At 35.5% G+C, this 17,632-nt stretch overlaps 1 protein-coding gene across 1 annotated transcript in view; it reads right to left on the bottom strand.

The window, feature by feature from the left end:
- LAMA2 (laminin subunit alpha 2) overlaps positions 1–17,632 on the bottom strand; it is a 640,343-nt gene that overhangs the window by 416,727 nt on the left and 205,984 nt on the right. The gene's annotated exons all lie outside the window — the stretch shown is intronic.

Below are 17,632 nucleotides of genomic sequence, written 5' to 3'. Positions count from 1 at the left end.
AGACCAGCTGATTGGCTCCAGCATAGGAAGGACAGCCAAGATATTTGTCCTGAGGCGTCTGGGCTTTGAGAATTCTGTTTTATTGAGTATCACTGCAGGTGAGAAATAGTGATGAATTTATATTTACAAAGGCACATAGATAAGTATAAATGCAGATAGACACACTTATCTATGTATGTGCCTATAACTGCTTGAATATGCCAAGACATTTGGGGAGAGGAAATATGTGAACTTTAGGAGTCAAGGAAAAAGGAGAAGGACTTTTATTTTCCATCCCGTATTCTGCTATATTTTTTGTATGAACATAAATGTTTTACTTTTAAATAAAATTATCTTTAAAACAAAGACAAAGTAAAATAAGTAACAGAGAAAGGGCAAAAGTAGGAACAACATAGAACATGTTACACCAACCATTATAAAAGATACTTGCTACTTATGCATTTTAGGTATTATTTGTAAGGAATTGCTTTTAGGCAGTTCATATTGAACAACTCATTACATAGAATTTCTTTATATAGAAATTCACCAAGAAACATACCAATTGATTAATCTTATAAAATGCACAGATAGAGTTGTCTCTACTATAAAATATGAAATATCCTGGTCCTAACTACTGGTAATCCCAAAGTATTCCTGACAAGGTCTTAAAATGATAAAGAAGACAAGGAAGATGAATAACTAAATTGCTGGCTTGTAGAGGCCAGGGCCTCTAGCTTTTATACCTTTTTTTTTTTTTTTTCCCCAGATTGAGTCGTGCTCTGTTGTCCAGGCTGGAGTACAATGGCACAACCTTGGCTCACTGCAACCTCTGCCTCCCAGGTTCAAGCAATTCTCCTGCCTCAGCCTCCCTAGTAGCTGGGATTACAGGCAGGTGCCATCACACTGGGCTAATTTTATTTTATCCTTTTTTTTTTTTTTTGTATTTAGTAGTGATGGAGTTTCACCATATTGGTAAGGCTGGTCTCGAACTCCTAACCTCAGGTGATCCACCTGCCTCAGCCTCCCAAAGTGTTGAGATTACAGGCATAAGCCATCGTGCCCAGCCAGCTTGTACATCTTTAACCCATAACCCATTTCCCATTAGGAAAAAAAATACACAGCTCACTGCCAGCTCTCATTTAATTTTACATAAACATGTTTTTTGAGGCTGAAGCAAATTTTACTTAATTTCAAAGTGAAAATAAAATATAAAAACTGTTCTTAGAGTTATTTCTAAATAAAACTTATTTCTAATCCTAATGTAACAGAAATGTATATGATGATCAGAATTTAATAATTTTGTATGTAGGAATGCTGTATTTTCTAGGATTTGACATTTCTGCAATCAATAAGTACTATATTTTGTATATGGAAATACTACTATCAAACCCAGAATGCTATAAATAGAATAATGTCTTTTGTTTCCAAAGTCAATGTGAGAGAGCATTGCAAAAATAATAATAAAAGTGAAATATTTCGTGGCAAACTTTGGGGATAATATTAGGACGGTAACCCACAAGTTATCTCGGGGTAAACACTACAGCCACAAGTGCTGCTGGCGAGTATTCTTCGGGCAAATGAGAAATGCGTTACAGATGGTATATTTCTTATTGTAATTCTTCTGAAAAGGTGGACATTTGATATTTATTACGTTTAATTGGATAGCCAAAATCATGTAATGTGCTTCTATGTTATGGTTATTAGTTTTACACTGGTCTTTTCTGTTTGTTAAAGCTTGAATCCCAGTTAATATATATTGTCACCTGCAGGAACTAAGGCATACATTCCTGGAGTGTTTGTCCCATTAGGTATCTGTGAGTTGAGACAATTACTTAAACTCTTTTACCCTCTGCGGTCCATTGTTACTTTTCTAAAGACACAAGGAGGGAAGAGATAATGAGATAATGAATACAAAATACTGCGTGTTCTTGTGAAAGAGAGAACCTATGTAAATATTTCAAGTGAGCCCGTTTCCTTCCAGAAAGAATAAAAACATAGAGATATTTTTTAAAGATATAAAACAAAAAGATAACAAAGCATATTAGAGATCACAGGTACTCACTAAGAAAAATAAGACTACACTAAGGTTATGGATAAAGAACTTTGCTTAGAAAGCACTCAGCATGCAAATATGGGACAGGGCCAAGTTCTCATGCAGCTACAATGTGGATTTATGACTTCATAGCTCCTGTGTTGGCTCTGGAATAATAGATAAAAATAATCCATGAAGAGAAGTTCTTCTAGAGACGCCACAGACTCTCTCTATAATTCAACATAACTGCCAGTAGTAAGTGACATGGAAAAGCAGTCACCGCCTTAGAGAACACTGAATGAGTCCCATTTCAAAACAATATCCCTCTTTCATTTATTTTCTACGAGTTCTTTCACATTCCATGCAAAATTAATTAAATTTGTTGGCATGGAATTTCTTTTGGACTTCTTAAATGACTTGAAAGTCATGTAGTTTTTGAGTAAACTTTTAAAATGTAGTAAATAGCATTATTAAAAATGTAACAAATAGCAGTATTCTTAGCAGGCTTCAGAGTAACTGTAAAAATTGTAATAGTGATTTTCTAAGTACTGTACTCCAAATATTTAATGGCCCTAATAAAATAACTCTCTAATGTTATCTATGCTACTTTTATTAACTGTGTCTTGTTTTCATTATAAAGACTCTTCAAAATCAGTAGTTATAATACCTCATTTCCAGATGATTAACCCCCACCCCAATCTGTTCTCATGTGCAGCAAGGAAGGCAAACACTCCATTAATAAATATTAAAATGCTATGACTGCTAGGCTTTGAGGAACCCAAGATAACATCGCATGATACCCCAGTATCTTTTCTGTTGAAGGGCACTCGTTACAAACTTGGTGTCTTAAAAAAAAATCCCAAATAACCTTAAAAACAATACCAAGTGTTTGACAATTTACGTAACAAAGGAAGCTTTCTATTTCATAGTCCATTTGTTACTCATTTGCATGTCGTCTAACAAAATATCATTTAATTACTGATGCAGCATTGAATTAGGTGTTCCTCCTACAATAAGAAGAGTATTAAGAACTTGATCTCATTTAGTGTGGAAATGGAGAATAGGGTCTTTCTAAAGCATCCTTTAGTCTCAAAATAATAAGCAATGGACAATGATCATCACATACAGTTATGTTTTCCGATCTTTTGAACATCATGCCTAAGATAAAATGATATTTGTACAGTACTGGGGTTTTTACCAGTGTTCAGGAGCCCTCATAGCCTGAAGTGAGCAGCCCAGGACCTCTGGCTACTCTAGACCCTGCCCTGCAGTTGAATATCTTAGCTCACCTATACCCATGTCAGTAAGTCTGAAAACCAGAACCAGTTTCTAGCACATGCACGGCTAAGTCTTGATTTAAAAAAAAAAACCTCAGCTGGGCACAGTGGCTCACGCCTGTAATCCCAGCACTTTGAGAGGCTGAGGCAGGTGGATCATGAGGTCAAGATTTCAAGACCAGCCTGGCTAACATGGTGAAACTCTGTCTCTACGAAAAAGTACAAAAAAAAAAAAAAAAAAAAAAAAAAAAAAAAAAAAAAAAAAAAAAATTAGCCGGGGGTGGTGGCAGGCTACTCCGGAGGCTGAGGCAGGAGAATTGCTTGAAAAGCGGAAGACGGACGTTGCAGTGAGCTGAGATCACGCCACTGCACTCCAGCCTGGGCAACAAGAGCAAAACTGTCAAAAAAAAAAAAAAAGAAAGAAAAAAATCCTCTACTATGATACTCATGAACCCATTGTATTCCAGATCCTTTGTCCCCAGAAGAATCACAAATCTAAGAAATGCTACTAAAGAGTATTGCGTTTTGGAGATTTACAGAGACTTTTGAGCATCACTGTCACACATGTTAAGAGACACAGCCAAAGTGTGATTCTGTAATAATGTAATAAGGCCACAGGACTTCTGTTTCCTTAGGATGATCTCCGCGAAAGCCATAAAAATATTAATGAAGGTCACTCTCTATGGAAGACAATGCTTTATCCTTTTCATAGGACCTGAATTACCCTCTTCTATTTATTCTTTCTTAATCTCTCAAGAGAAGAGTGTGTGTCTAATTTCTGCCCAATGTTGAGCTCTGCCTCTTTCCCACATTGCTATCTGTCCCTGAACTCCTACAGCAAATGGATGTACATGGAACAAAAATGTTTCACTTCTAAGGAGGCTCTGCACTTTTCTAGTATGTGCTCTTGCCCATGTTACGGATTTTAACATTTCCATGTACTGTGATGCCATCTCTAATATATTTGGAAAGGTCGTTTGTACTCTTAGTTCTAGTAGTGTGTTTTTCAGTTCTCTTATTTATCCAAATAGGAACGGTGGCTTTCATTAAGTGATGAGAGTTATACAACATCATAACCAGAAAGAATCATAGACATCATGTTTTCAAGCTTAGTACCCATTGGAATAATCTGGGAATCTTCACAGAACTGCGCGTAATGTCTCTCTGTTTGAGTTGATACCTATAGCCAAAGCGATTATCAGCTCTTCCCCTGTGACTCTAAAGAAAAAAGAAAGAAAGAAAATAGAAACCAATAACAAGAAAAGGATGAGAAGGGTTTAGAATTTTTCCGGAAGGTCTACAGTGAGCTGCTGAGGAAGGAGAGCGGAGGTCATGGCCTAAAGCACTGAGTGACTGCAGCAGAGCAGAAGTCTAGAACCTCACCGAGGGAGGTCTGATGAAAGCAGAGGTGAAAAGTGGGCTGAAATGGAGAATGTATTAAGTCTGTGTACAACAGAGGATTCACTCAAAGCCCCATCCCCACCTAAGCCACACAGAACCTGGCTCCTACTCTGTTACAAAAATGTCTAGGCAATCTCAGAAAATTAGTTGTTCACTCTCAACTTAAAAATTCCCTGAAAAGATCCTTATACAGATTCTGACAATGTTATAACTGAACTTGTTTAAGTCAAGCTCCAATGATAATAAGTTTTTAAATAATGTTTTAAACTTTAAAGATTAACGTGGAAATACGTCTAATTATTATTTTCTGTGTGAGTTTTATGTCCCCTTATAAGTTTCAATAAACCTAGAATAACGTGGTGGGGAATTCAGGAGGAGCTTGCCCACCCATATTTTCTATCTTCAAGTATTTGAAGTATTACTTCAAATACTTTCCCATAGTGAAACGATTTGTAATTGCCACTGAGTTATTAAGTTCAACCCACTTATCCCAACTCCTACCCCTACCCCCGCAAGTGTATACTACAATTGCTAAGCATGAAATTCCTGAAGTCGCAGGTACACCAACAGGCCATTTCACCTCAGGGTAACTGGCTCCTGCGCTGTAAAAGAAAAAGAAATACTCTGCCCCCAATTAAAACAGACTTTTTATACTCACATTAAACTCATAAGAAGTTAACAAATCGGAAAATGAATTATTCCACCACCCCAGAATTCCTAAGAAATAATAATCTAACTGGATGACTAATGATAATCCTTTGAAGAGAACATTTTCAATTATTTGTTGAAATTGTTTTTCAAACGGGTTTAAATCGATGTCTAACTCTTCAAGGACAGTATTTGAAGGACTTCTCTATCTCACTCTGCAAGAAAGCAAATCTCAAATTCTAGCTCTGAAAATAGCAAGTTATTTTTAATGTCCCTAAGAGAATATATAAATGTAATGCAATTTCATTTTTCATGAAAATGTTAGTTTTTTTCCTTAGTGCTGAACAACTTGATTATAAATGTGATTTGGAAGAATTTTAACAAGTAACAATAAGCAAGAAAACCCTGAGGTGGAAGAGCAATGAATGGCGGGATTTAATGTTAAATGAAAAAAGCAACATGGAGTAAATTGCTATAGTACACAGGACACTACAGTTTACTACAAGGTTCACTGTGTATAGTTTACTGTGCAGTTTACTATGAAGGGAGCCCCCATAAAATGATGGACCTGTGGCTATTAATGCTGGTCAATGACCACAAACATCCCCAAAAGAGAGACACTCAGATGGTTTCTGCAGTATGATGGAAGCAAATCTATAAAGTGGTTGTGCCAGACACAAGAAAAAATGCTCATCATCACTCGCCATCAGAGAAATGCAAATCAAAACACAATGAGATATCATCTCACACCAGTTAGAATGGCAATCATTAAAAAATCAGGAAACAACAGGTGCTAGAGAGGATGTGGAGAAATAGGAACACTTTTACACTGTTGGTGGGACTGTAAACTAGTTCAACCATTGTGGAAAACAGTGTAGTGATTCCTCAGGGATCTAGAACTAGACATACCATTTGACCCAGCCATCCTATTACTGAGGATATACCCAAAGGATTATAAGTCATGCTGCTATAAAGACACATGCACACGTATGTTTGTTGCAGCACTATTCACAATAGCAAAGACTTGGAATCAACCCAAATGTCTATCAGTGACAGACTGGATTAAGAAAATGTGGCACATATACACCATGGAATACTATGCAGCCATAAAAAAGGATGAGTTCATGTCCTTTGTAGGGACATGGATGCAACTGGAAGCCATCTTTCTCCAGCAATGACGTATTTGCAAGAACAGGAAACCTCCGAATACTGCCATGTTCTCACTCAGTAGGTGCGAACCGCTCTTTGAACAATGAGATCACTTGGACACAGGAAGGGGATCATCACACACCGGGTCCTATCGTGTAGAGGTGGGGAGGGATAGCATTAGGAGATATACCTAATGTAAACGACGAGTTAATGGGTGCAGCACACCAACATGGCACATGTATACATATGTAACAAACCTGCATGTTGTGCACATGTACCCTAGAACTTAAAGTATAATTTTTTAAAAAAGAAATAATCACAAAAAAAGTGGTTGTGCCAAAAATGTGAACCCTGAACCAGAGTAACTCTCTAAATTTACCTATCAGTTTTTGGGAAATACAGTATTAGAGAAATATGCAAACAGTACTACAGGAACCCTAAGTAGCAAAATGCAGGATGTAAGAAACACTATTGGACAAACAACACGGTTTCTTCAAAAAAATAAGTTGCAAGGAAATAATAATGTTATAGATTGAGAGACCTAGGTATATTGAACAAATGCAATATGTGACTTCATGTGAATCCTGATTCAACTGTTTTTAAAAAACTTGGAAGCAGGTGTGATGAATTTGAATACTGAGGAAATATTTGTTAATATTAAAGAAGCAGCAGTAATAGTATAAATTTTTAGATGTGACAATGGTTTCCTTTATAAAATAGTCTTATCCTTCAGAGATACATAATGAAGTAGTTACGAAGAGAGTAATACATATGGAATTTGCTTCCCAATAATCTGGAGAGGTGAAGTAGGATGTGGATGAGTTGAAAACTGATAGAAGAGGGGTCCTGAGTTAATACTTATGGATGGGTATTGGGTACATTTGAGTCCATTGTATTCTCTATACTTTTGTGTATATTTGAAAATTTTTATAATCAGAATAAAAAAGCTTGCTAATACATTTCATTTTAATAAACAAACTATTGATTGCCTTTCACATAATAGTATTATATTACTATTACTGGAAATTTAGTGCTTTCTCTTACAGAGCAAACCTTTAATGCATTTTCTTAATTATCTTGATAAATGGTTAACTCTGCCTCTTACTGTGAACACACTGCATTCTTAGCTCAAGAAATATGCTTTAACAATTCTTTCAAATTAATTATCAGCTCTAAAGGGCATTGTTAGCCCATAAGGTCTCACAATTTTAGTCCAGTCTTAAGAAAACGAGTAACACGAGTGAGCAGAGACCAAATTGGAATGAATAAGGTCCTCCCTCAGCTTATTAATGCATTTAGTACTCCATGCTTCATTAAGTTGCTATCATTTTTAACAACACTGGCTGCAGGGAAAACCCAGGCAAGCATTTTCCTTGTCTTTAGCATTACCCTTGACATCTATTCTCTTCTCACATATTTCTCTCTCATTTGAAACAATCTATGGTTTCAAAAGATTGACCTGCCTCCTGTGAATAAGTCACTGGCACAGCATGGCTTTCCCACCAGCTACTGGTAAAAGAGCAGGTAGGCTGAGTCCCCCATGGAACATGACAGTCCTTTCAATAAAACCATCACAGAGTACAACAATGGTGTGAATCACAGACAATCAGAAATATGACAGTTTAAACTTGCCTTCTAAAAATTATTCACCCTGGAGAAATACCTGGCATTGCCTTTGGTTTTTGTGTTTCTGTAGTTACCAAGGTAAGAACAACCTACACGTACTCCAATTTACGACATTACACACATAAATGAATCACTCTAGTTCAAAGCATTTGGGGAATAATAGCAAAGATTTGTAGTGATGGGAAGTGTTAGAAGTATAATGTTAACAGCATAGAATAACAAATCAAAGACAGTAGAAAGTTTCTGATCTTGGTTCATGAATTCTTTCAACAGATCAGAGTCACTTAACAGTCGAATTTAGCTATTGCAAACGAAATATCATCATCTATTTTCAAGCTTATATATTGCCCCCATTTTCTTATCCTTCTTGAGGGACTTTCTTAAGAGTAGCCTGTATCCTCTGCTGTTTATTACTTTACCACTCCTTTTCTATTTAATCCCCTGCAGCCCATGCATGGCCTGATCACCCTATTATAATCACCCTCAGGAGCTATCATAACCTGGTTGCAAAATTCAGTCTTTTTCTCCATCATCATCATCTTTAAAGTGTCCACAGATCTTGATTATATTGTTTTTCTCCTTCCTGACACTTTCCTTGGAAAAGTAATATCTATTAATAATTTAGAGATTTTCTTTTAATAAAAGGAAACCACATTTTCCTAATACAGCTCCTTGCCTAAAATGGAAGGTAAACAATGGCAGAGGAGAGAATGAAGATAGGAGTGTTCAGAAGACAGCACTAACTGAATTCCTCTCCAACCCCTGCATGTGTGCCCCTGCTGTGGTTCTTATTAATTAGAGCTTTTTAAACAAAGATGTGTCCCAATGTTCTAGTTCCTAATAATCTTTTCCTTGGGGAAAATAACATTTTATTCAGGACCTACTTTTTGCCAGGCACTTTACCACACAGAAATTTGTTTCTGCTAACAAGAACTCTAAGAGACAGGTAGTAACTGATGAGAAAATGGAAATGAGATAGGCTAGTTATGGTAGAGTGAACAATGGTCCCTCAAAGACGTCTATATTTAATTCTTGGAACCTGTGAATATGATCTTTTGCATGGCAAAAGGAACTTTGTAGATATAATTCAGTTAAAGGCCTTGAGATGAAAGGATGATCTTGGATGATCCACTGGGCTCAATGTAATCATCAGGGTTCTGAAAAGTATAAGAGGGAGTCAAAAGAAGACGTTTGGGTGGTACAATGGAGGATTCAAACTGTTCCTTGCTTTGAAGATGGAGGAAGGGGTCAGGAGCCAAGGGATACAGGTAGCCTGTAGGAACTGATTCTTCCAGCTTCCATGCTAAATGAATGAATTTTAGAAAATGAATTCTACCTTAGAGCCTCCAGAAAGAAATGCAATATTGCCCACACCTGGACTTCAGCTCAGTGAGACTTGTGTCAGACTACTAACCTATTAAACTGTGAGCAATAAATTTGTGAGGTTTTAAGCCATTACATTTGTGGTAATCTGTTGTGTTAACAATAGAAAATTGATACACTAGGTAACTTGTGCTACTTCACCTGACTAGTACATTATGGAGCAACTTCATAGATCCAGTTTTGTCTACTTTTGCTTTTTGCATACCTTTCATGCCTGTGAGTATTTTAAGTAACTTCTTATACAGATATTTTCTACATCTGAATTTCTAACCTAAGGTTATTCTCATGTCTCATTTTATATTTTAAATTAACAACTCAACATTTCTTTTTGATAATTTAATTTTGTTTCGTTATGAAGCAAGTTTGCCTTTATTTTACCCCAAAACTATTGTAAATTGCTAGCAGTAGATACTATAGAATATAAATGTCTGTTTATATCTTGTATATAAAAGATGGTCAGTTATTTTTAAAATTCAATTGAATAGATGATGAAAAATGGGATGCCACCTCTCAGATGGTTTGAGGTACCTCTGCACATACCTAATGGGTGAATATATCTAACCAACACAACATTAATAAATAGAGATGCCGCATCCCTCATTGGTAGATGAGAAATTCTACCAAGATGACAATCTGAAATATTTCTAAATCCCACATTCTTTCTTTAAAACGAAGACTTACAAAAGAGAGCATCTGCCAACAGTCTGTCAAGCTGGCCTTTAGCCTTCACCCTCAAATTTAAAGTGGTGACTTCAATTGTCAATGAAGTGTGAAGAGTGTAAATGAAAGGAAAAAATGAGAAGGCTACAGAGCCTGATGTCATTCTGGATATGATTTAAAAACAAGGATAGGAGATGACACTCATCTACCTTTATAGACATTTTCTCAGGATGGAATGCAAAAAAGTTAACAAATATTTCTGAAACGCTACCATTTTTAAGAGGACATGATAAAATTCTTACAAGAATCACCCTGCAAATTCTTCTCTTTGTATTTTCTCCCAATTTTTCTGAATTTGATACTAACTGCATAATAATACAACTTCAGTGACATCAGGTCAGAAATGATTTATGAAGTGCTGAGAGCTGGATTTCTGAAGCTCAGAAGGACCCGTGGAACTCACAGTACTTAGAGAACTCCTCCGTCCTTTTCATGCTGCCTTCAGAAAAATATATTTTGCTGTTAGCAAGTTTGACTGCTCATGGTCCTTCCAAAGTTCCTCATATTGGCCTAATTGGTTGCAACAGAGTAAAAATCATTTGTAAAACATAGGTTACCATTGGAGAAAATCAAGTGTCTAGTTTAATCAAACTAGCACTCAGGCTACAGGAGGCAAAAAAGAAAAAGAATTTTAAAAGTGACATGCAAACAGATTTCTAACATTAATATTACAGGTTATGAGTGTCACAAAAAATCATGGTTATAGTTCTCCCCAAAAGGGTCAATAATTCTGGAGACCTTCCATAATGCCAGGTGTCCTGCTGTGATCATTCAATCATCCCTTAACATGATTTGTAAAAGCTTTCACTAAAAAAGTCTATAGACATTTTCATTTAAAGTAGGACAAAGTGTCATGAAATTCTGATTCCGAAATCCCTGTCCAATAAAACATTTAATCACAAAATCTAGAAGTAAATCTTAGGAAACAACCTATCTTTGGGAAACAGAAGTAGCATTTTACCAATATGGAATCAAACTCTTCCTCATTTGTGATACCCGAGGGATAAAACCGAGTCCATGGGGCTTCCTGGGCAGTCTGACTGACTACAATTACTTAACAGCAAATGGCAAAGCTGGAAGATCTTCAGTAGCATAACCAGACACTATAAACTGAGTCCGTGTGAATGGCAAGGACTGGTTAACAGAACACCATGCAATTCTACCATGAACATGTGTGTAAACAGATACCATAAAAATACTTTAATGAAGTGTTTCATTATGAAGCCAAGACTCTGTTAAACCTAAACATAAGTGGATGGTTGTAAAACGATTGCAGCTATTGGCAAAGCCTTATTAGAGGTATGAAGAATGCAGGCTTAGCTTTTCCTTATCCCAGGGTTTATGCCTGCAGTGAGTCTAAGAATGGTACTGCAAATAATGAAAAGGAACAGCAGGTAGTAAATACTGTTCACTTATTGAAAGCTGATTTTACATACATTTTGCATGGAGGGGACTTTTTCATTGTTTGCCTGCTCAGCATATTACACTATCAAATATCATTGCTGATAGAAGTGAAGAACAAGAGTATGACTATTAAAATTCTTGAGTTAATCATTTTTGTGTCCAGGTCAGAAACTTCAAAATTAGAATACAAGCCAAAAGAAGGTCATGATTTGAATTGCAGATATTCTTGACATGAACAACATTTTAGAAATGTATCAAATGCTTACACAATACACCAGACTAACTTCGGATCAATTTTTGCAGCTTAAACATAAATGAAATTATTTAAAGATGAACAGAATACATTTAAATATCTACATTCTCAGGAACCTTTTTAAGGAGGTTGAAAAGAGAACATTCAAACGGGGATTGAGGTGACTCTTCAATTAAGAAGAGTGGGAAGGACAGTTGTGCCTGCAGTCAAACCTACTTTGGCTAGCATTACTCTCACCTTTGTTTTTCAAAATATGTATTACAGATTTTAATATTCTGCGTTTCCATATATATTTTAAAGACCACAGACTGACATATTAACTTGTTCACTCATCCATTTATTTTACAAATATTATCAAGCAACACATTACTTTTTGTGCCAGCCTTTAACTTAGGTGTTAATATAGAGTGATAAAGAAAAATTTGAACAGGCAATACACCTGCAGTGCAGTTTGCACTGGCTCTCAAAATCTAATCGTGTGTATCTTTTCTCAACTCCTTGTCCAATAACATCACATTGGTCACTTGAAATCAGTTATGAAGGGAGTATCTACACCATGGAAACTGGCTAACACTTTAAATCATATTTATTTTTATTTATTTATTTACTTATTTTTTTTTTTTTGAGGCGAAGTCTCGCTCTGTCGCCCGGACTGGAGTGCAGTGGCCGGATCTCAGCTCACTGCAAGCTCCGCCTCCCGGGTTTGCGCCATTCTCCCGCCTCAGCCTCCCGAGTAGCTGGGACTACAGGCGCCTGCCTCTGAAGAGAACAAGTTGTTAAACATTTTTCAGGATAACGCTGCAATGGCAAACAAGGAAAATGAGTAAGTAATGCGATTTTAGGTAGAGGTTTCTATAATAGATGGTGATCTTCTGAGAAGGTGACATTTGAGCAGTGACCTTAGTGACTCAAGTGATGAAGCCATGTCAAGATCTTGGGAAATGGCATTTAAGACAGAGAAAAGAACAAGTATGAAGACCCTGATGCAGGAATAAACTTGGCTCATCTCAAGAAAGCCAATGTGGCTGGAATAAAATAGGAGTAACAGATTGTGGTCAGTTATGACACTGGAGAATTACACAAGGGTCAGGTAATGTGGGCTGTACAAGATGTAGTCTATATAGATTTCAGACTACATATACTGAGATGTCATTGGAGCAGAGGGGTGATGATATCTAATGTATATTTTTAAAAGATTACTCTGGCTGCTGTTTGGTGAGTGGGCTATAGAGAGGGGATGTAGAAACAGAGACACCAGATATGTGGGGATACTAGTGGCTCTGGTGAGAGAGACGATGGTGGCCTAGATAAAGATAATAGAGGTTCAGATAAGTGGGCAGTTTCAGGGTATATTTTGTAGGTAGAATTCACAGGACCTGACTAAAAGGCAAGAAAAGAAAAGAATAATCCAGGATGATTCCCAGGGTTTTTGTTTATTTTTATTTGTCTGAACAATTGGCTTAAGAATGGTGCTATTCACGGAGAGAAGTGCATGTTTTGAGGAAGGAAATTAAGGATTCTGTTTTGAGCGGTAAACTTTGTGATGCTCCATCAGAAAGACATTTAAGTGGAATTGCAGGTCGAGAGACTGCTGCAGTGTATTGTTAAATGGGCTCTGTCACTTAGGCAAGTTTCTTAATCTTTCTGTGCCCCAGCTTATTTCCATCTGGACAATGGAAATAATCGTAGACTTCCTTCATACAGTTGTGAGGATTACAAAACATAATACATATGAAATACTTAGATCAGTGTTTGGTCCATAGTAAGCCTCGTTAAATACTAGTTGTAATCAGCAGTGAAATTTTCATCCATTCCAGGTTGATACGTCGGATCTAAGTTGTACTTTTTGTGTAATCTTGAAAAGGAAAGACCACGAGCACCAAGTTGGCAAGAGAACCTGCATCTACTTTGAAACTTTTAACAAAAAGAGACAGAAAGAGACATTAGATTAGTGGATAAAAATCTTCGAGTTGGAGGTAAAGTCAGCTTGGGTCTTCACTCCCATCTATTCTTATAATTCCCCAGCCAATAGTCATTGGATTTGGGGTTGGTTTTTGTTTGTTTTTATTATTGCAATGAATAAAGAGTGAAGACAGAAGATTGCAAATGCAATGACAGCGTACTTTCAAATTTATTTCATTTTTGATATAAATGTATCACTTGATTTGAAAGGTAACATTGTGGGCTCTCATGATACTGGCTAACACCATAAAGTCAGTGGTGTTCCCTGAGGTTCCCTAGCTGTTCTGTCTTACTTATGTTACCCTGGCATTTCAGGGAGTCCACAGTTCCAAAGAAGTCTTGGAAGTAGGAAAATAGCCTATAAGATCATATGTTTGCAATTTAACGTTTAAATAACTAAGTTTCAAATACTATGCAGTTACATCGGGATGTTCACAATATAATATCCAGTTTAAAAGAAGTGTAAAACTTTATAAAGTTCATTTTTATCTTTATTGGTGTGCTGGCCATTTTATATATATATGTATTTGTGTGTACACACGTGTGTGTGTATAGAGGAGAACTAGATGGAAATAAACCCAAATGATAATGGTGTTAACAATTTTTTGTAAGATTAAAAATTAGAATCTATATAAAAACCTTATAGAAAAAAATCTGTAAATATAGCTATGCTTGTTATAAAACCTAGACTACAATCTAAAGATAAATATGGGGAAAACAATCAATAGGACAGTAGCAATGGAAAAACCAAATGTTTCAAGAATAAAATTTAAAAGCATTAATTTTAAAGCATACTGAAAATAATCAAAGGGAATGATTTTAAAGAGATAAAGAGAAAGCTGTTTGATGAAATCTACTTTTATATAAGCATGTAGTTCACTAATAAAGTTGGAATTCGAAGTCTTAATAAAAATCAAGATAATTAAAGTGAGTCTCAATATATTCAATATCCAGAACAGCTACAAAGACACGATTTTCTCAGGAAACCAAAATACAAACAAATTTAAAAAGGACAGTGAATAAATTACAGTTCAGGATACAGTTCAGAATATCATAATCTTTATGTGCATTCCCAAAACAGAATCCCCACATTATGCAATCAATAGAAAATATATAAATGTTTTGTTGAAACTTTTGGAAACTTGAAAATGGGCGCCTACTGGAAAATTAGCATATTATACCTTTATTGGACATTCAGATCACCAAAAAATTTCATTTGAGGGCTGGGATTGTCAATTTGTACTATTCTTAATCAGGGAATAACTTCTGTAATATTATTGTAGTGGAGTGAGAGAAAATAATTAATAAAGTAATGTTATAGTAACACAGATAGGAAAGCTCAGAGATGAGAAAATTGAGTAAAGGAACGCATTCATTTAATATCTATTCATTGGTTACCTATTATATATCAGTCACCAGTATCCACTTAGGTACTGGAAAAGTAACAAAATATGAAAAGGATTACCAAGAACTCATATAGTCCTACATTTATAGGATAATAAATAATTTCTACTGGCTTTTAATCCAATCATCCAGTACTAATTTCATTTCAAGTATAAAATGTTTTGTTAAAGTTCTCAATATGTTTTAGGAATATTTTGATTGTTATATATAACTTAAAACCCAGATATTTGACATATTAATTAAACAAGTTTCTAATAAATGGATTTTAATACCAACTTGTTTTAGGATTTACCACATTGATAATGATACAAAAGCATGTGATTTCTTGTGTTTAAAATTATCCTTGTTTTCTATCTTCAGAAATGCTTCTTCTATAAAATTTGGAGTATTGAATTCATTTAATGCTTACAAGTAATAAGAATTTTAAATCCTTTATTGATACTTAAACACTCAGGCAGGTATTCCTTGTGATTACTGAGAGAAGTTAAATGTTCTTTCCGTAGCAAAATCAGTGAATCACACTAAAAATGAAGAAAAAAGGATTTAAACTTCTAGAAATGATTTTGACAAAAATGGATCAATGGTGTTCTTTCTCAAATCTTCCAGCACAGTGTTTAGCCTATTGCAATTGAAATTACCCAAACAGAATTAGGATCAAGGACCCACAAATTCTGCATGATTTCTTAAAACAAGATTACTTAAATTGACCAATGAATAGCATTCAATAATACAATAACTTCCTTCAAAACATTTTGAAAAAAATCAAGAAAACATACAGACATTTCAATAGTCAACCCAGCATTTCAGGTTATATCCATACATGTATTTGAGAAGTTAGTAACAGTTTTGGTAAATTCTAAGTTTCACTTTTTAGAGTTTTAAATCCTAAGACTCTTCTGTAGTAATTTAATCTTGCTTTTAGTGAGATTATCACAATTATACATCAGAGAAGGCCTGACGCTTTTAGTTACTCTAAGGTTCAGGTCATCCAGAGTATACAGGGCAGTCTTTGACATCAGAAAGAACTGGACTTAGTTTCTGCTCTATTATTTTCTAACTGTGTCATTTTGAGCAAGTTGTTTCATTTCTGTGATACACAATATTCTAATTATAATAGTATCTTTCTTACGGAGTTGAAAAGTTCTAGAAGATAATTTATGTAAAATATTTTGTCCAGTGTCTTGGACAAAACGAGATTTCAAAAAGTGCCAGTAGTAACTCCCTGGAGATAAAAATGTGTCTATTGTAATTCCAGACACAAGTATTCATACATTACATTTATATTATAAAAACTGTAATTTATACAAATAATGAAAGAGTTCATTTACTAACAGACTCTTTTTGAGTTATCATGGGCCATGCATTGGCAACATATCACAGAGGCTATAAAGATAATAATTTTCTCAGGAATCTGACAATATAGCCAAAATTAGAAAGAATGTATTTTATATGTATTTACAGGTACATGTATTTCTATGTGTTGTATATGTACTTACAAGCTAAGTAAAATTGTCCAGGATTTAATTTCCTTTAATGCAATGTTGTATCTGTCATATTTCAAGATTCTCAGATTTTACATGCATATTCTTCACTGCTATTCTTTCCAACATCGAAGTTATTTTATGTCTCTTACAATATTCCAAAATTATCTTGAGAAATATTGGAAAACGATGACTAAAAATATGAACCACTACTGCTCACACTCATTTGATGCTATTTAAAAGGAAAGAGAAAAAAAAACAGAAAAAAATTTAGCAAGGGTGTGGAGAAATTAGAATCCTTGTGTATGGCCGATGGGAATGTAAAATGGTGCAGCCACTATGGAAAACAATATGGTGGTTCCCCAAAAAATTAACAGTAGAATTATAGTAGTCCCTCCTTATCCTCAGGGGATACATCCTAAGACCCTCACTCAATGCGTGAAGTCCATGTATACAATGTAGTTTTGCATACATACACATCTTTTTTTTTTTTTTCATTTTTTTATTATACTTTAAGTTCTAGGGTACATGTGCATAACGTGCAGGTTTGTTACATATGTGTATTTGTGCCATGTTGGTGTGCTGCACCCATCAACTCGTCAGCACCCATCAATTCATCATTTATATCATGTATAACTCCCCAATGCAATCCCTCCCCCCTCCCCCCTCCCCATGATAGGCCCCAGTGTGTGATGTTCCCCTTCCCGAGTCCAAGTGATCTCATTGTTCAGTTCCCACCTATGAGTGAGAACATGCGGTGTTTGGTTTTCTCTTCTTGTGATAGTTTGCTAAGAATGATGGTTTCCAGCTGCATCCATGTCCCTACAAAGGACGCAAACTCATCCTTTTTTATGGCTGCATAGTATTCCATGGTGTATATGTGCCACATTTTCTTAATCCAGTCTGTCACCGA

This window comes from Rhinopithecus bieti, unplaced genomic scaffold, assembly GCF_001698545.2.
Source record: "Rhinopithecus bieti isolate Rb0 unplaced genomic scaffold, ASM169854v2 scaffold_19, whole genome shotgun sequence".
Classification (NCBI taxonomy): Eukaryota; Metazoa; Chordata; class Mammalia; order Primates; family Cercopithecidae; genus Rhinopithecus; species Rhinopithecus bieti.
The sequence above is the reverse complement of the archived record's forward strand: the minus strand, read 5'-3'. Positions and strand labels throughout refer to the sequence as shown.